At 42.4% G+C, this 18,165-nt stretch overlaps 1 protein-coding gene across 31 annotated transcripts in view; it reads right to left on the bottom strand.

Annotated features, from left to right (window-relative positions):
- Positions 1 to 18,165, bottom strand: part of LOC112259973 (receptor-type tyrosine-protein phosphatase delta) — a 600,208-nt gene that overhangs the window by 498,445 nt on the left and 83,598 nt on the right. The gene's annotated exons all lie outside the window — the stretch shown is intronic.

Here is an 18,165-nt window from a genome sequence, read left to right as displayed (position 1 = left end):
TGACTTTTGTTCAACACTTTTGAAATGTACAGCGACAGAATTCCGAACATGGGCCGTTCTTACAGTACTCTCCCTGTACACAAAGTCACAACCGTAAGATAAATAAAGGGGGAATATAAGCAGACAATGAAAGCTCTTACAATACTCAATGATTACATTTCTCTAAAACAGGCTATAGGCTACATGACATCTGTACCTATGAAATGTTTTGAAAAACACTCTCTGGTCTCTCATCCCAATTAGACTTAAACCAATTTGCCTACTGTGCCTCCAGAGGTGTTGATGATGGGTTACTGGTCATGCTGAACAATATCTACAAACATTTGGAAAAGGCAATTAGCCTAGTGAAAATTGTATTCATTGACTTCAGTAGCGAGTTTAACACCATCCAACCCCACCTACTGTCAGCTCTCTACTGATCAAGTGGATTAATAGTTTCCTTGTGAACAGAACTCAACAAGTGAAGTTTAACTCTGCCATTTCTATATCTAGAACAGTGAATACGGGAGCCCCTCAAGTTTGGGTACTTTTCAATGATAATGTAAACACTGTACAAAAATTGTCAAGACTCTGACACAGCCCACAAATGTTTTAAATATGCAGATGACACCGCTGTTGTGGGTTTACTCCACCCAGACCAAGCCTCTCTTAAAGGTTTTGACAGAGAAACTGCAAAATTCATCCAGTTGTGTGCAGATAACCTTCCTGAAATAAACGCTAAGAAAACAAAAGAGATGGAAATTGATTTCAGAAGGAACAAAACTCCACTACCCCTTAAGAAGATCAACGAGGAATCAGTCGATAGAGTGACCACATATACATATCTGGGAATCAAAAAGACTGAAATCCAATGACTGTACCTTTGCAAAGATAAAGAATATGCCATCTGAACCATTTTAATTTCGACCACCATATCTTACAAATGTTCTATAAATCCTGTAGAGTGTGCTGTACTTTGGTCTGATATGCGTGTTCAGAAACATGTGAGTGCAAGACCAAGTCAAGCCTCAGCGCTTGATTAAGACGGCGGGAAGGATAATTGGTACAGATCAAGAATCAGCCACCAACCTGTACACAAACCTCATGCTCCTGCATTTTGCAGGACAGCACTCACCCCCTTCACTCAAAATTCAGTCAGGGCAGCAGCCAGACAAGGGGAAAGTGCTTCCAAATTTGTGGCAACAGTTTGGGGAATGGCCTTTCTTGTTTCAGCTTGACAATGCCCCCGTGCACAAAGCTAGGTCCACACGGAAATGGTTTGTTGAGATCGGTGTGGAAGAACTTGACTGGCCTGCACAGAGCCCTGACCTTGAACCCCATCGAACACCTTTGAGATGAATTGGAACGCCGACTGCGAGCCCAGCCTAATCGCCCAACATCAGTGCCCGACCTCACTAATGCTCTTGTGGCTGAATGGAAGCAAGTCCCTGCAGCAATGTTCCAACATCTAGTGGAAAGCCTTCCCAGAAGAGTAGAGGCTGTTAAAGCAGCAAAAGGGGAACCAACTCCATATTAATGCCCATGATTTTGGAATGAGATGTTCGACGAGCAGATGTCCAGTGGTGGAAAAAGTACTACATTGTTATACTTGATTAAAAGTAAAGATACCATAATAGAAAATGACTCAAGTAAAAGTGAATGTATACCAGTAAAATACTGCTTGAGTAAAACTATTTGGTTTTAAATATACTTAAGTATACAAACTAAATTGAATTGCTAAAATGTACTGAAGTAAAAGCATAACCCATTTCTAATTCCTAATATTAAGCAAAGCAGACAGCACCATGTTCTTGTTATTTTTATTGATGGATAGCCTGGGGCACACTCCACCACTCAGACATCATTTACAAATAAAGCATTTATGTTTAGTGTGTCCGCCAATAGAGATGACCATGGAGGATATCTTGATAAGTGTGTGAATTGGACCATTTTCCTGGCAAAATGTAACGAGTACTTTTGGGTGTCAAGGAAAATGTAAAAAGTACATTATTTTCTTTAGGAATGTAGTGAAGTAAAAGTACAAGTTGGAAAAATATAAATGGTAAAGTAAAGTACAGATACCCAAACAAACTACTGAAGAGGTACTTTCAAGTATTTTTATTTAAGTTCTTTACACCACTGCAGGTGTCCACATACTTTTGGTTATGTAGTGTATCATGTCTGAGAGGAGGGGGAGGAAAGGTGGGTAGAAGAGTGTGGGTGATGGTGAGTGGGAGATAGACAGAGAGGGGAGGGGTTAGGAAGAGAGAAACAGGGTAAGATGGAAAGAGGGAGGGAGATATGGGGGAAGGACAGCATGAAAGAGAGGGGGTATACTCAAGTGTTTTCCACTAGCTGTTGGCTAAACAGCCGATTACAGACACATTATTTTCCCAATTTAATTAACTACACTACTTTTCAATTCGCTAGTCAGAAAAAAGTCTGCCGAGCCCTCTTACTCTAGAATAAACAATATGCATCGTCTACCGATCTACTGTCAATCACAAAGTGAGTGATGACAGGGAAACACTGCTGGTTTGATAGTCTGCTTTCTGTCCCACCTCTCGGTATCTGGGTGTGTGTGTTGTGTGCGCTGTGGATGGAGTCTATTTCTTTACACAGACAGAGCGAGCATGAATTTACACGTCCCATATAATGTCAGTGAGTTTAACGTCCCCTATAATGCGGTAACAATGAGTCGAAAGCCTACTGTTTTCTGGCACATTCATTTATGTTATTTCGCGCTCCAGATCCGACATTTAACCATGGTCCGCTGGCCCAGGGCCAGTAAAAACATGTCGGGCAAGTGGATCTCTGTCAGACGATTTAAAACAATTGAAGAATACATTTCCTGCTATTTGTATCTGATCAATTTGATTGGCCATTCATTCAAGCACCACCATGCTCCTGCAACCCACAACTTCTCGAGAACTTGAGCAGTACATGAGTTGATGGCATCACACAGCACACGCGAGCTGTCCAGAGCAAGAAGAAGCGCCCATCAATCTACTTGCTGATTTATTTTAGGGAAAGTGATTTACAAAAATTAAAACCTTCTATAGTGAACATACTAGCAATATGCTGGATCTTTTTGTCTTAAAGGGGCAGCGTCCAATTTCCAAATCTTCTCAAAATTACATACTTTAGAAACGAAAATGTAGGCAATTAATCCAATGCAATTCTAAAGAATACAATAATGACTTACATTGCTAAATTATGTTATGCATAATTTTATTGCATATCATAATATCCAAATGTAGCCTATTAATAGCTAAATATAGAGAGAAAGCATGCCAACCCCAATGCATTTAAAAACTACACCATGCCAATAGAAATTGTTCGGGCCAGTAAGATTTTGGCCAACAAAAATGTACTTTTGAACCTGGTGTGTTTCATATGCGCATAAGCTATTTACTGTGCTTTGATTGACGAACAATGAGCTTGACTAGTTTATAAAACGTGTCGAATTGTCTGAACAAAGTAGACCTTATATATCCTTGCCATTCATAAATCATACAGCATAGTTATATGAGACGCTCGTCCCAGTGAGCCAGCGTGTTTTTACATGTATTTCCTTCTCTCTAGTTTGTGTTCTAGTCTTCCTGGTTCCGACCTGTTTTCGCCTGCTCTGACCCTTAGCCTGCCTGCCGTTCCACGCCTGCCTGACTATTATTAGGATCTCTGCCTGTCCTGGGCCTGCCATTTGCCTACCCCTTGTATATAATACATCTCTGAGACTCGAAGCATCTGCCCCCTGTGTCTGCATCTGGGTATCATCCTGTGTCGTTATAGTACGAACTGCCCATGACTGACCCAGCAGACTCGGACCAGCTCCGCAACGCTGTCTGCCTGCAAGGAGCCACCATTGGAAGACACGAGGAGCTACTTCAGAACCTTATGGAAGGATTCCATATCTTGGAGGAACGGCATGACCAGGGTTTCAATTCATTACTGGAGCAATTCTGCAGACTATCAAGCAGCAAGGCACAACGGAAAATTCCCAGAAGCTCTGTAACCAGCGGTGCTTTTCCCCAGCCTACCCTGGCTTCCAGAAAACCCTGCTTACCTCCTCCGGAGCTTTATGTTGGGGATTCTGGAACCTGACGGGTGTTTCTCTCCCAGTGCTCCCTGATCTTTGAGCTGCAGCCCTATTCATTTCCTTTAGATCGTTCAAATACAGCATATCTCATAACGCTAATGGAAGGGCACTTGCCTGTGTTACGGCGGTGTGGGAGCAACACTCCGCTGTTTGGAGGATTTTGTAGCGGAGGTGAGGAAGGTGTTCGATTCTCTGGTGTCCAGGAGAGAGGCAGCTCAGAAGCTACTTCAACTACGTCAAGACATCCGTAGTGTGGAAGATTACATGGTAGACTCCCGTACATTGGAAGCCGAGAGTGCCTGCAACCCGGAGTCCCTGCACGACACCTTCCTTCATGGATTACCGGAGGAAATTAAAGATGAGCTCGCAGCTCGGAGTTACCCATGAACATTGCCTACCTCATAGCCCTGACCATATGGATTGATGGGCGCCTACGGGAATGCAGGAGGGAGAGAAGATGTGTTCTCGGTCACACTTGCTCATCCAGTTTCTCCCTCGCCTCCGAAGAACCCCGGAAGTACCCGATGCCTGTATTCTCGAGAGAATCCAACGTCACCGAGATTCCTCGGGAATCATCAGGGACTAGCGACTCATCTCCTCCAGCGCCCATGCAGCTTGGCAGGGCTTGATTGTCTCCTATTGAATGTTTACACAGACTGAACTCCAACAGTTGCCTGTATTGTGGTACTACAGGACATTATATATCCACCTGTCCAGTAAAAGACCAGGCTCATCAGTATGTACAAGTGTGCTGGTGGCCATAATGCGAGTCTCCAAACTCCTCTCCATACTATCCTGCTGTGTGGTCTAAATCTCACCGGGTGCTCATTCCCCCTGGGGCTGACGAGAGCTTCATGGCCACAAGCCTGGTATTTGAACTGGATGACAGAGCATTGGACGGACGCTCCATTGGCAGGGTCACTCACAGCACAATTCCCATTAACCTGCGAGTTGTCGGGAAATCACAGTGAGTCCATATAGTTTCTACTAATTTAATCTCCTCATGTTCCTGTGGTTTTGGGATTTTCATGGCTCCAGAGGCACAACCTCCTGATCGACTGGGGTACCAGGACTTATGTAAGGTTTTCAACAAGGCTCGCGCAACATCCCTTCTGCTGCATTGTCCCTACGATTGCACCATTGATCTCCTTCTGGGCACCACACCGCCTCTGGGTTCTGTATTCTTTGTCTGGCCCAGAGACCAAGGCCATGGAGGAGTACATTGAAGACACTCTGGCTGCAGGGAGCATAAAATGACAAAACCCTGCGCCCGTGTATCAACTATCGGGGCCTCAATGACATCATTGTAAAAAATCGTTACTCTCTACCATTCCTCTCCTTGGCATTCGAGCCTCTCCAGAGGGTGACCATATTTACGAAGTTGGACCTTCGGAACGCCTACCACCTAGTTTGGATACGGGAAGGAAACAAGTGGAAGACAGCCTTCAACACGGCTAGTGGACACTACGAATACCTGGTTATGCCGCTCGGACTGACCAACACTCCCGCAGTGTTCCAGGCCCTGGTCAACAAAGTGCTCCGTGACATGTTAAACCGGTTTGTTTTTGTCTACCTCGACGACATCCTTGTCTTTTCCCACTTTTGTCAAGAGCAAGTCCTCCACGTCCGACAAGTCCTCCAGGGTCTCCTGGAGAACCAGCTGTTTGTGAAACTGGAGAACTGTGAAATCCATCGCTCCACTATCTCCTTTTTGGGATACATCATCGCTGCAGAGAACATTCAGATGGATCCTGACATGGTGAGTGGTGGAGGATTGGCCCCAACCCACATCCAGAGTGCAGCTGCAACATTTCCTTAGATTTGAAAATATCTACTGCCACTTCATTCGGGGCTACAGCACCCTGGCTTATCCCCTCTCTGCACTCACCTATCCCAAGATTCCATTCACGTGGTACCCAGCTGTTGACCGGGCATTTTTGTATCTTAAGCATCGTTTCACCACTACTCCCATCCTAATCCATCCGGGACCCGTCCCGTTAGTTCATGGTGGAGATCGATACCTCGGATGTTGGAGTGGGGCCATTCTGTCCCAATGCTCTGCCCAGGACCAAAAGATGCATCCCTGCGCTTTCCTGTCCCATCGTCTTAACTCAGCTGAGAGGAACTAGGACGTTGGTAATCGGGATTCAACAATTGTTTACAGACAGATTATTTCCCTTATAACTCACTGTATCATAATTCCAGTGGGTCAGAAGTTTACATACACTATACATATACATACAAGTTAACTGTGCCTCTATACAGCTTGGACAATTCCATAATATGATGTCATGGCTTTAGAAGCTTCTGATAGACTAATTGACATCATTTGAGTCAATTGGAGGTGTACCTGTGGATGTATTTCAAGGCCTAACTTCAAATTCAGAGTCTTTGTCAGTCTTTCTCAGTCTTTGCTTGACATCATGGGAAAATCAAAGGATGTCAGCAAAGACCTCATGGAAAAAAATTGTAGACCTCCACAAGTCTGGTTCATCCTTGGGAGCAATTTCCAAACGCCTGAAGGTACCACATTAATCTGTACAAACAATAGTACGCAAGTATAAACACCATGAGACCACGCAGCCATTGTACCGCTCAGGAAGGAGACGTGTTCTATCTCCTAGAGAGAATGTACTTTGGTGCGAAAAGTGCAAATCAATCCCAGAACAACAGCAAAGGACCTTGTGAAGATGCTTGAGGAAACAGGTACAAAAGTATCTGTATCCACAGTAAAACGAGTTCTATATTGACATAATCTGAAAGGGCGCTCAGCAAGGAAGAAGCCACTGCTCCAAAACCACCATTAACTTCTCTGGGATAGGTGGCAGTATTTTCACGTCCGGAAGAAAAGCGTGTCCAAATTAATCTGCCTGCTAATCAGGCCCAGAAGCTAAGATATACATAATATTAGTAGATCAGAATAGAAAACACTCTGAAGTTCCTAAAACTGTTTGAATCATGTATGTGAGTATAACAGCACTTATTTGGCAGGCGAAACCCCAAGGACAATTCAGATTTTTTTTGAGGTCACTCTCTTTTCAATGGGTTTTCATTTGGAATCCAGATTTCTAAAGGACTTTCTTGCAGTTCCAATCGCTTCCACTGGATGTCAACAGTCTTTAGAAATTGGTTGAGGTTTTTCCTTTTGAGAAATTAAGAAGTAGCACTGTTCAGAATGAGGGTAGAGAGAAGTGTACTCTTTGTTAGAGGCGCGTGACCTGAAAAGCATGCTCCACTTTGTTTTCCTCCGGTATTGAACACAGTTCATCCCGTCTTAAATTTGATTGATTATTTATGTAAAAAAATACCTAAAGTTGTATTAGGAAAGTAGTTTGAAATGTTTGGACAATGCTTACAGGTAACTTATGAGAAATGTTGTAGTCATGTTGAGCGAGTTGGAACAGGTGTTTTTCTGGATCAAACTCGCCAAATAAATGGACATTTTAGATATATATCGATGGAATGAATTGAACAAAAGGACCATTTGTGATGTTTATGGGACATATTGGAGTGCCAACAGAAGAAGCTCGTCAAAGGTAAGGCATGAAGTATATCGTTATTTCTGCGTTTTGTGTCGCGTCTGGATGGTTGAAATATGATTGTCTGTGTTTGTTTGCTGGGGTGCTGTCCTCAGATAATAGCATCGTTTGCTTTCGCCGTAAAGCCTGAAATCTGACACGTTGGCTGGATTCACAACAAGTGTAGCTTTAATTTGGTGTATTGTATGTGTGATTTATAGTAATTTATTTGAATTCGGTGCTCTGCATTTTCACTGGATGTTGGCCAGGTGGAACGCAAGCATGTTGTGGGGGTGCATTGCTGCAGGAGGGACTGGTGCACACAAAATAGATGTCATCATGAGGAGGGAGAATTATGTGGATATATTGAAGCAACATCTCAAGACATCAGTCAGGAAGTTAAAGCTTGGTTGCAAATGGGTCTTCCAAATAGACAATGACCACAAGCATACTTCCAAAGTTGTGGCAAATGGCTTAAGAACAACAAAATCAAGGTATTGGAGTGGCCATCACAAAGCCCTGACCTCAATCCTATAGAGAATTTGTGGGCAGATCTGAAAAAGCATATGGAGGCCTATACACTTGACTCAGTTACACCAGCTCTGTCAGGAGGAATGGGCCACAATTCACCCAAATTATTGGGGGAAGCTTGTGGAAGGCTACCTGAAACGTTTGACCCAAGTTCAACCATTTAAAGGCAATGCTACCAAATATTAATTGAGTGTATGTAAACTTCTGACCCACTGGAAATGTGATGAAAGAAATAAAAGCTGGGAAAAAATCACTCTCTACTAAGATTCTGACATTTCACATTCTTAAAATAAAGTGGTGATCCTAACTGACCTAAAACAGGGAATATTTACTCTGATTAAATGTCAGGAATTGTGAAAAGCTGAGTTTAAATGTATTTGTAGGTGTATGTTAACTTCCGACTTCAACTGTATGTATTGCTGATTCCAACAGTATCATATCGAATCCAATTCACAACCACAGTGATGCCGCACAGTGATGCCGAAACATTGGTGTTTTACCCATTAAATTACTGGGAGTTTATATACTGTACGTACAGTGTGTGACTCGCTTTATTTATTTTTTTAAAGCTTATTGTTTATTCGCCGTTAGTCAGCACCTCTACAGTAAATAATTGTATCTGGGTGTGCGCCAGCTGGTAGTTTTTATTAGACTACCAGCACAGGTGAAATTTCATACATTTGGACAATATAATGATTGAGATGTCGCTTCAAACTTTTATTTTAATACATATCACCCTAATCCAATTTAATTTGCATAGGGCCACGCCTAAATACTCAAAGTGCTCTGAATCTCACACTCTCTCTCTCTCTCTCTGCATTAGTCCTCCTAGTCTCTGAGCCCTCTCACACTTGTTAATGAACTACAGTATTAAACTGTGCGAAATTGTGCATGTGATTAGAGTTTTGTTGAACAAGCCATTTGAGCGCAGAGGCATAATGGCTCCCGATTTTAATGGCGAGATTTACGGGCGGCAATTATCGTGGGGGCCCTCGCCAAATCTTGTTCTGTGTGACTGGCATACAAGTGATATTATTTTTTGTTAATACTCCTGTAATTAAATGGCTGCTTAGAATCAGAGTCATTACTGCAGCTACTTTCCGAATAATTGTGCTGCTTCAGATCATTGCGAGGAATTAAAAGGATAATGAAAACTTTATTTTTTCTCCGTGCGTCCTAGAAGTCAGTTGACAAGGAGTACTTTGCTTTCACTAAGGTACAACCGAGTCATTGTGAGAAGACACCTCCTGTCATAGAGCACGGTCGTACAATATTTGGATATGGATAAATGCCTGCATATGTCATTATCCTTAGAATTCCTCCTCTCCAAAACCACTTGAATTACGACGTTTGAAATGAATATTGCACATGCTTGACTACCATACAGTATTCATGTTTTGTAGATGAGTTAGAAGAGAAGGAAGCCGACCGTTACACTAAGCAGTGTTGCCCATTTTATGATCCTCTCAGCATCCCATCAGATAATATCCTAGAGACATTTAGCTGTTGATCTCCTGAACACAACATTTTTAATTATAGCAATGGACTTATATATAAGAATACATAGAGGGTGCACAGTGCAGGCATGCCGAGGTAGGAAACATGTTGAAAATCATGTTACAGGGCCCATGGAAAATAATATTATGGTGCCAATGGATTTAATATATCTTCATGGCCCTGACGCCTTAAAATCCTGAGCAGATAATACTCCAAACTGGAGTCCTGGACCTGCTGTCCACACCTCTGTATTGACACGAATTGCTCGTCAGATGTTCCGTTAGGGAATAGCTTGGGCATTTCATATCTTTATCCAGCACCTTATGGGCAGTCTCCTAGCTGAACCGTAACCCCTGTGCACATGCATGAACACTGATTTATCCCTCACCCACATGCTGCTATGTCTTCGCTGCACGTATGCACTTCTAATCAAAACAGCTAGAACAATTGCTTTTGCAAAATATATGTTTTGGCTACTTCGACTGTTTGAATTCATTTAATGAGATGACAAATAATCCAGAGAGTTTGAAATAGGAGTGGTATCTTTTCAAATATTTAACTGGGACTAATCAAAATACTCCTATTCAAACTATCTGTCAGGACACTTTCGACGGCTACCTGTCAAACAAATGTATTTTTTTCTTTTAAGTAGTAACCATCAGGATTTGCCTTGAAAAGGGAGAAAAAAATATTTGAGCAGAAAATGACCATGGCTGATTCAACAGGAGTCCCTTTGGTAAATCCCAACTGTCTTCAGTGACCTTCCTCAGTTACCTGGAAGTAATTCTGAACCTCGGCTGTCAATTCCGCTTCATCAGGAGTGCCATTATAAGTTATGGTTTCGACTCGTTCCCCCGCCAACAACAAAGACCCGGTTCATGGCTGACCTTGATGGTCCTTGAAGTCCCAAATCTTTATCACCTTCCAAGCTCATCCGCCAGGACTCAGTCCATATCACTTTGCTTCATATGAGACATGGGGGGGGTGGGGCTTCAAAGGAGGACTTAGAAAATCGGCAGAGCTGCAAAGGCTAAGATACCGAATGAGGTCTCTCTCGATCTACTACACTCAATACAGACTGACGGTTTCCTGGAAAATGAAAGGAAAAGGAGAGTTCAAGTTCATCAGTTTCATAGAGCCGTGATAGACTGGAGGGTAATGGTAGATGGATTGAGATGGGGGTTCCAACATTGAAGGAGTGAGGTTTGAAGTCTCCTTTTTTCCCCCTTCATTGTCACGTGATAGGAGGCTACCACTGATTATTCAGAGGGCTGACTCTGGTTCAACGAGACCGTGTGTGGTGATATTCTCCTCGCTTCATCTGGTCTTTCTCCAATGGCCTCAAGCCCCATCTCTCACGCTCCATCGTTTTCTCCTCCTTTCTTTCTTTTTTTTAATCAAGGCTCACTCAGCTGCATCCGTCTTATTTCAGCTCCCGGCACCCACAGGACACGTTAATTCCCCTGCGCTCCGGCTAACTGTGATTTCGCCGATACCTCCTCCACAAACAGGGCCTGAAATACAGGCAGAAACAGGCCTACGCACCTGCACTGGAGAATGGTCTAAAGGCTCTGCTAAATTATTAAACAGCAGTAATGATTTCACTTTTAAACCCTACTTACAATATAACAATAAGATTGGATAAGAAAAACTACAGTATATTGCCCCTGTTGGGAAAATTGTCTAGGATACAAAACTGGATCATGGATAATGGTTGTTTGAAAGCTCAACCCATTTATTGAGGAGAAGAAACTAAACATATCCTTAGGGAACTGCTCACAGTCGGAGAAACTGGATAAAGGACAGTATTGTAGTGAATTGAGTACCCAGCACATCATCAAAGCAAGCCAAATAGTCCAAATATGGCTATACACATTCCCCTACCACAGATACTCTGGGTGTCCAAATTATTAGGAACACCTGGCTCTTTCCATGACATAGACTGACCAGGTGAATCCAGGTGGAAGCTATGATCCCTTATTGATGTCACCACTTCAATCAGTGTAGATGAAGGGGAGGAGACAGGTTAAAGAAGGATTTTTAAGCCTTGAGACAATTGAGACATGGATTGTGTACGTGTGCCATTTAGAGGGTGAATGGGCAAGACAAGTGCCTTTGAACAGGGTATGGTACATTCTTTTAAAAAATGGGGCTATCTAGAACCTAAAAGAGTTATTGAGCTTTCCCCATAGTAGAACCCTTAGAATAACCATTTTTTGTTCCAGGTAGATCGCTTTTGGATCCAGGTAGAACCATTCTGGGTTCCTTTCCACAGAGGGTTATACTTGGAACCCAAAAGAGTTCTACCTGGAACCAAAAATGGTTTTCTTATGGGGACTGCCGAAGTACCTCATTGGAACCCTTTTTTCTAAGAGTGTAATTGGTGCCAGGTGCACCGGTTAGAGTGTGTCAAGAACTGCAACAGTCACACTCAACAGTTTCCCGTGTGTATCAAGAATGGTCCACCACCCAAAGGACACCCAGCCAACCTGACATAACAGTTAGAAGCATTGGAGTCAACAGCATCCCTGTGGAACGCTTTCGACATCTTGTAGAGTCCATGCCCCCGAAGAATTAAGGCTGTTTTGAGGGCAAACGGGGGTGCAACTCAATATTAGGAAGGTGTTTGTAATGTTTTGTTCAATCAGTTTATATACTTTGGTCTTGGGGTTTCTGTGTGGCTAATCACATGCCCCTAGTGATATGCATTTTAATGTAAATATAATTCTCATTCAATAAATTATTATGTAAAATGGACAAACTATTTGTTAGTAACAATGATTAACAAGTTCCCCAGCTCGAGGAAAGAGCATAATGTAAAATGTGCTTAAATATCCTTAATGTACATTGGGGGTGTAACGGTTCATCAAACCCAAAGTTCGTTATGTATTGAGGTTTTGGAGTCACGGTTCGGTTTCAGTACAGTGTGAAAATGAAATGCCAACTGTTTATTGAACAATAATGTTGGTTTTCCTGCTTTAATATATGATCATGAGTTATATAAAGCCGGATGAGAGCATAATCAGGAATACCAACACTGTATTTTCTTAAATGAAAACCCACAATTACTCATCAACAACAACACTAAAATAAAGTGCAATATGCATTTGAAATCAATATGTAAACATGGCTCAGACATTGTATAGGCCTATGCTGTGATGTTTTCATACGAAGACAAAAATATGAGCACTTGTCTGACTCATAAAGGGGGTGTGGTCTGTAGCATAGTGCTTATTTCCCACTCCGGGGTAATGTGATGGACTGTCACTGTTAAGTATCTCTCTGTAGCCCTGGAGGTCAACCTATCTGTAGTAAGCGCAAAAAGGGTGCATTGGCCAATTCATTGACAACTTTGACTTTAGCTTGCTTATGTAGAGCGGGTACTACCTATTTCCTGAAATGGGTGCTTGAGGACAAATTTAGTAACGTTGCTCGAGCACTTTCCCGAGGTGCTGAAACCCCCTATTCTTTCAACCACCGAGAATGGGAACATATCCGGTGCTATAAACATGCCTATCGCTCTTGTACATTTTTTGGCCCGGTCAGATTCAGCTGAGAAGGGCTGCATGCAGAGGGGTGACAAAGTTGTGTTGATGGTGTTTTTTGCGTTTCCGTCTTGCATGGGGTTGTAGGATAGGACTTTATTTGATTTATTAGGATCCACATTAGCCAACGAAAATGGTAACAGCTAGTCTTATGGGGTCCGACACATAACAAAAAATATATTACAGACAAAAGACTTAGAAATATACATCCATTTAAAACCATTAACATGTAGAGTGTGTGTGCATCGATCAGTTACACATACACTACATGTCAGTACATGCCAATAACAAGTAGGTCATGGGGAGAGGCAATGTGCTGTGAAGTGTTTAATTGTTTTTTGAAACCAGGTTTGCTGTTCACTTCTGCTAGATAAAAGATGGAAGGGAGATCCATGCACTCATGGCTCTGTATAATACTGTACATTTCCTTGCATTTGTTATGGGCCTGGGGACTGTGAAAAGACCCCTGGTGGCATGTCTGGTGTGATAAGTGTGTAGAATAGTGTGGTGATGTCAGCGTACAGAGATGTGTACAAAGCTCTCCCTCACCCTCCATTTGGCAAATATGACCATAATTCTATACTACTGATTTCTGCTTACAATCAAAAACTAGAGCAGAAATACCAGCAACTCACTCAATACCGGAAGTGGTCAGATGACACAAATTTTAAGGACTGTTTTGCTAGCACATTACTTCGACTAACCTGTAGCTCCTGTATATAGCCTAATTATTGCTATATTATTGTGTTACTTTTATTTTTATATATGTTTTTTACTTAATTTATTTAGTAAATATTTTCTTAACTCTTATTTTTCTTAAAACTGCATTGTTGGTTAAGGGCTTGTAAGTAAGGATTTCACAGTAAGGTCTACACCTGTTGTATTCGGTGCATGTGACAAATACATTTTGATTTGATTTGAAATGTGTCAAAATGTTTGAGGTGTTGGCAGCTGCATAGCCTTTTCTCGTTGAGCAGTGGCGACATACTCTGTCCATCGCCGTTATCTACTGGGAACCAAAATGTTCCCAAACTGGAGATGTAAGCGATGATGAAGAATCCTCCTGGTTTATTGACCCCACCACTCGCCATTGCACAGAACTAGTTTGTTTTTGATACTGTCGCAAAGCTAACTAAAAAGCAGCATTCCCCAAGAGAGGATGGCTTTCACTTCAGCAGTGATTAATTCACTAACTTCTTTGAGGAAAAGATCATGATCATTAGAAAGCAAATTACGGACTCCTCTTTAAATCTGCCTATTCCTCCAAAGCTCAGTTGTCCTGAGTCTGCACAACTATGCCATGACCTAGGATCAAGGGAGAGACTCAAGTTTTTTAGTACTATATCTCTTGACACATTGATGAAAATAATCATGGCCTCTAAACCTTCAAGCTGCATACTGGACCCTATTCCAACTAAACTACTGAAAGAAAGAGCTGCTTCCTGTGCTTGGCCCTCCTATGTTGAACATAATAAACGGCTCTCTATCCACCGGATGTGTACCAAACTCACTAAAAGTGGCAGAAAAAGCCAAACCTTGACCCAGAAAATATATATCGAAAATATATATAGAATATCCCATTCCTGTCAAAAATGTTAGAAAAGGCTATTGCGCAGCAACTCACTGCCTTCCTGAAGACAAACCATGTACACCAAATGCTTCAGTCTGGTTTTAGACCCCATCATAGCACTGAGACTGCACTTGTGAAGGTCGTGAATGACCTTTTAATGGCATCAGACCGAGGCTCTGCATCTGTCCTCGTGCTCCTAGACCTTAGTGCTGCTTTTGATACCATCGATCACAACATTCTTTTGGAGAGATTGGAAACCCAAATTGGTCTACATGGAAAACTTCTGGTCTGGTTTAGATCTTATCTGTCGGAAAGATATCAGTTTGTCTCTGTGGATGGTTTGTCCTCTGACAAATCAACTGTAAATTTTGGTGTTCCTCAAGGCTCCGTATTAGGACCACTATTGTTTTCACTATATACAGTGCCTTGCGAAAGTATTCGGCCCCTTTGAACTTTGCGACCTTTTGCCACATTTCAGGCTTCAAACATGAAGATATAAAACTGTATTTTTGTGAAGAATCAACAACAAGTGGGACACAATCATGAAGTGGAACGACATTTATTGGATATTTCAAACTTTTTTAACAAATCAAAACCTGAAAAATTGGGCGTGCAAAATTATTCAGCCCCCTTAAGTTAATACTTAGTAGCGCCACCTTTTGCTGCGATTACAGCTGTAAGTCGCTTGGGATATGTCTCTATCAGTTTTGCACATCGAGAGACTGACATTTTTTCCCATTCCTCCTTGCAAAACAGCTCGAGCTCAGTGAGGTTGGATGGAGAGCATTTGTGAACAGCAGTTTTCAGTTCTTTCCACAGATTCTCGATTGGATTCAGGTCTGGACTTTGACTTGGCCATTCTAACACCTGGATATGTTTATTTTTGAACCATTCCATTGTAGATTTTGCTTTATGTTTTGGATCATTGTCTTGTTGGAAGACAAATCTCCGTCCCAGTCTCAGGTCTTTTGCAGACTCCATCAGGTTTTCTTCCAGAATGGTCCTGTATTTGGCTCCATCCATCTTCCCATCAATTTTAATCATCTTCCCTGTCCCTGCTGAAGAAAAGCAGGCCCAAACCATGATGCTGCCACCACCATGTTTGACAGTGGGGATGGTGTGTTCAGGGTGATGAGCTGTGTTGCTTTTACGCCAAACATAACGTTTTGCATTGTTGCCAAAAAGTTCAATTTTGGTTTCATCTGACCAGAGCACCTTCTTCCACATGTTTGGTGTGTCTCCCAGGTGGCTTGTGGCAAACTTTAAATGACACTTTTTATGGATATCTTTAAGAAATGGCTTTCTTCTTGCCACTCTTCCATAAAGGCCAGATTTGTGCAATATACAACTGATTGTTGTCCTATGGACAGAGTCTCCCACCTCAGCTGTAGATCTCTGCAGTTCATCCAGAGTGATCATGGGCCTCTTGGCTGCATCTCTGATCAGTCTTCTCCTTGTATGAGCTGAAAGTTTAGAGGGCCGGCCAGGTCTTGGTAGATTTGCAGTGGTCTGATACTCCTTCCATTTCAATATTATCGCTTGCCCAGTGCTCCTTGGGATGTTTAAAGCTTGGGAAATCTTTTTGTATCCAAATCCGGCTTTAAACTTCTTCACAACAGTATCTCGGACCTGCCTGGTGTGTTCTTTGTTCTTCATGATGCTCTCTGCGCTTTTAACGGACCTCTGAGACTATCACAGTGCAGGTGCATTTATATGGAGACTTGATTACACACAGGTGGATTGTATTTATCATCATTAGTCATTTAGGTCAACATTGGATCATTCAGAGATCCTCACTGAACTTCTGGAGAGAGTTTGCTGCACTGAAAGTAAAGGGGCTGAATAATTTTGCACGCCCAATTTTTCAGTTTTTGATTTGTTAAAAAAAATTGAAATATCCAATAAATGTCGTTCCACTTCATGATTGTGTCCCACTTGTTGTTGATTCTTCACAAAAAAATACAGTTTTATATCTTTATGTTTGAAGCCTGAAATGTGGCAAAAGGTCGCAAAGTTCAAGGGGGCCGAATACTTTCGCAAGGCACTGTATTTTACCTCCTTGGTGATGTCATTCGGTAACATAATGTTAACTTTCACTGCTGTGCGGACGACACACAGCTGTACATTTCGGACATTTCAGACATAAGGAAGTGGATGGCGGCAAATGTTCTACTTTTAAACTCGGACAAAACAGAGATGCTAGTTCTAGGTCCCAAGAAACAAAGAGATCATCTGTTGAATCTGACAATTAATCTTGATGGTTGTACAGTCATCTCAAATAAAACTGTGAAGGACCTCGGCGTTACTCTGGACCCTGATCTCTCTTTTGATGAACATATCAAGACTGTTTCATGGATAGCTTTTTTACATCTACGTAACATTGCAAAAATCACAAACTTTCTGACCAAAACTTATGCAGATAAATTAATCCATGCATTTGTCACTTCTAGGTTTAGACGACTGCAATGCTCTACTTTCCAGCTACCCGGATAAAGCAATAAATAAACTTCAGTTCGTGCTAAACACAGCTGCTAGAATCTTGACTAGAACAAAAACATTTGATCATATTACTCCAGTGCTAGCCTCTCTACACTGGCTTCCTGTTAAGGCTAGGGCTGATTTCAAGGTTTTACTGCTAACCTACAAAGCATTACATGGTCTTGCTCCTACCTATCTTTCTGATTTGGTCATGCCGTATATACCTACATGTACGCTATGGTCACAACACGCAGGCCTCCATATTGTCCCTAGAATTTCTAAGCAAACAGCTGGAGGCAGGGCTTTCTCCTTTAGAGATCCATTTTTATGGAATGGTCTGCCTATCCATGTGAGAGACGCAGACTCGGTCTCAACCTTTAAGTCTTTACTGAAGATTCATCTCTTCAGTAGGTCCTATGATTGAGTGTAGTCTGGCCCAGGAGTGTGAAGGTGAACGGAAAGGGACTGGAGCAACAAACAGCCCTTGCTGTCTCTGCCTGGCTGGTTCCCCTCTCTCCACTGGGACTCTCTGCCTAAACCCCTATTGCAGGGGCTGAGTCACTGGCTTACTGGTGCTCTTCCATGACATCCCTAGGAGGGGTGTGTCACTTGAGTGGCTTGAGTCACTGACGTGATCTTCCTGTCCGGGTTGGCGCCCCCTCGGCCTTGTTGCTATACTCGGCCTTGTCTCAGGATGGTAAGTTGATGGTTGAAGATCCCTCTATTGGTGTGAGGGCTGTGCTTTGGAAAAGTGGGTGGGGTTATATCCTGGCTGTTTGGCCCTGTCCGGGGTATCATCGGTCAGGGCCACAGTGTCTCCCGACCCCTCCTGTCTCAGCCTCCAGTATTTATGCTGCAATAGTTTTTGTTGGGGGGCTAGGGTCAGTCTGTTATATCTGGAGTATTTCTCCTGTCTATCCGGTGTCCTGTGTGAATTTAAGTATGCTC

The sequence above is a fragment of the Oncorhynchus tshawytscha genome, linkage group LG10 (genome assembly GCF_018296145.1).
Source record: "Oncorhynchus tshawytscha isolate Ot180627B linkage group LG10, Otsh_v2.0, whole genome shotgun sequence".
Lineage (NCBI taxonomy): Eukaryota > Metazoa > Chordata > Actinopteri > Salmoniformes > Salmonidae > Oncorhynchus > Oncorhynchus tshawytscha.
Note: the sequence above shows the minus strand (reverse complement) of the source record. Positions and strands in the feature narration are given on the sequence as shown.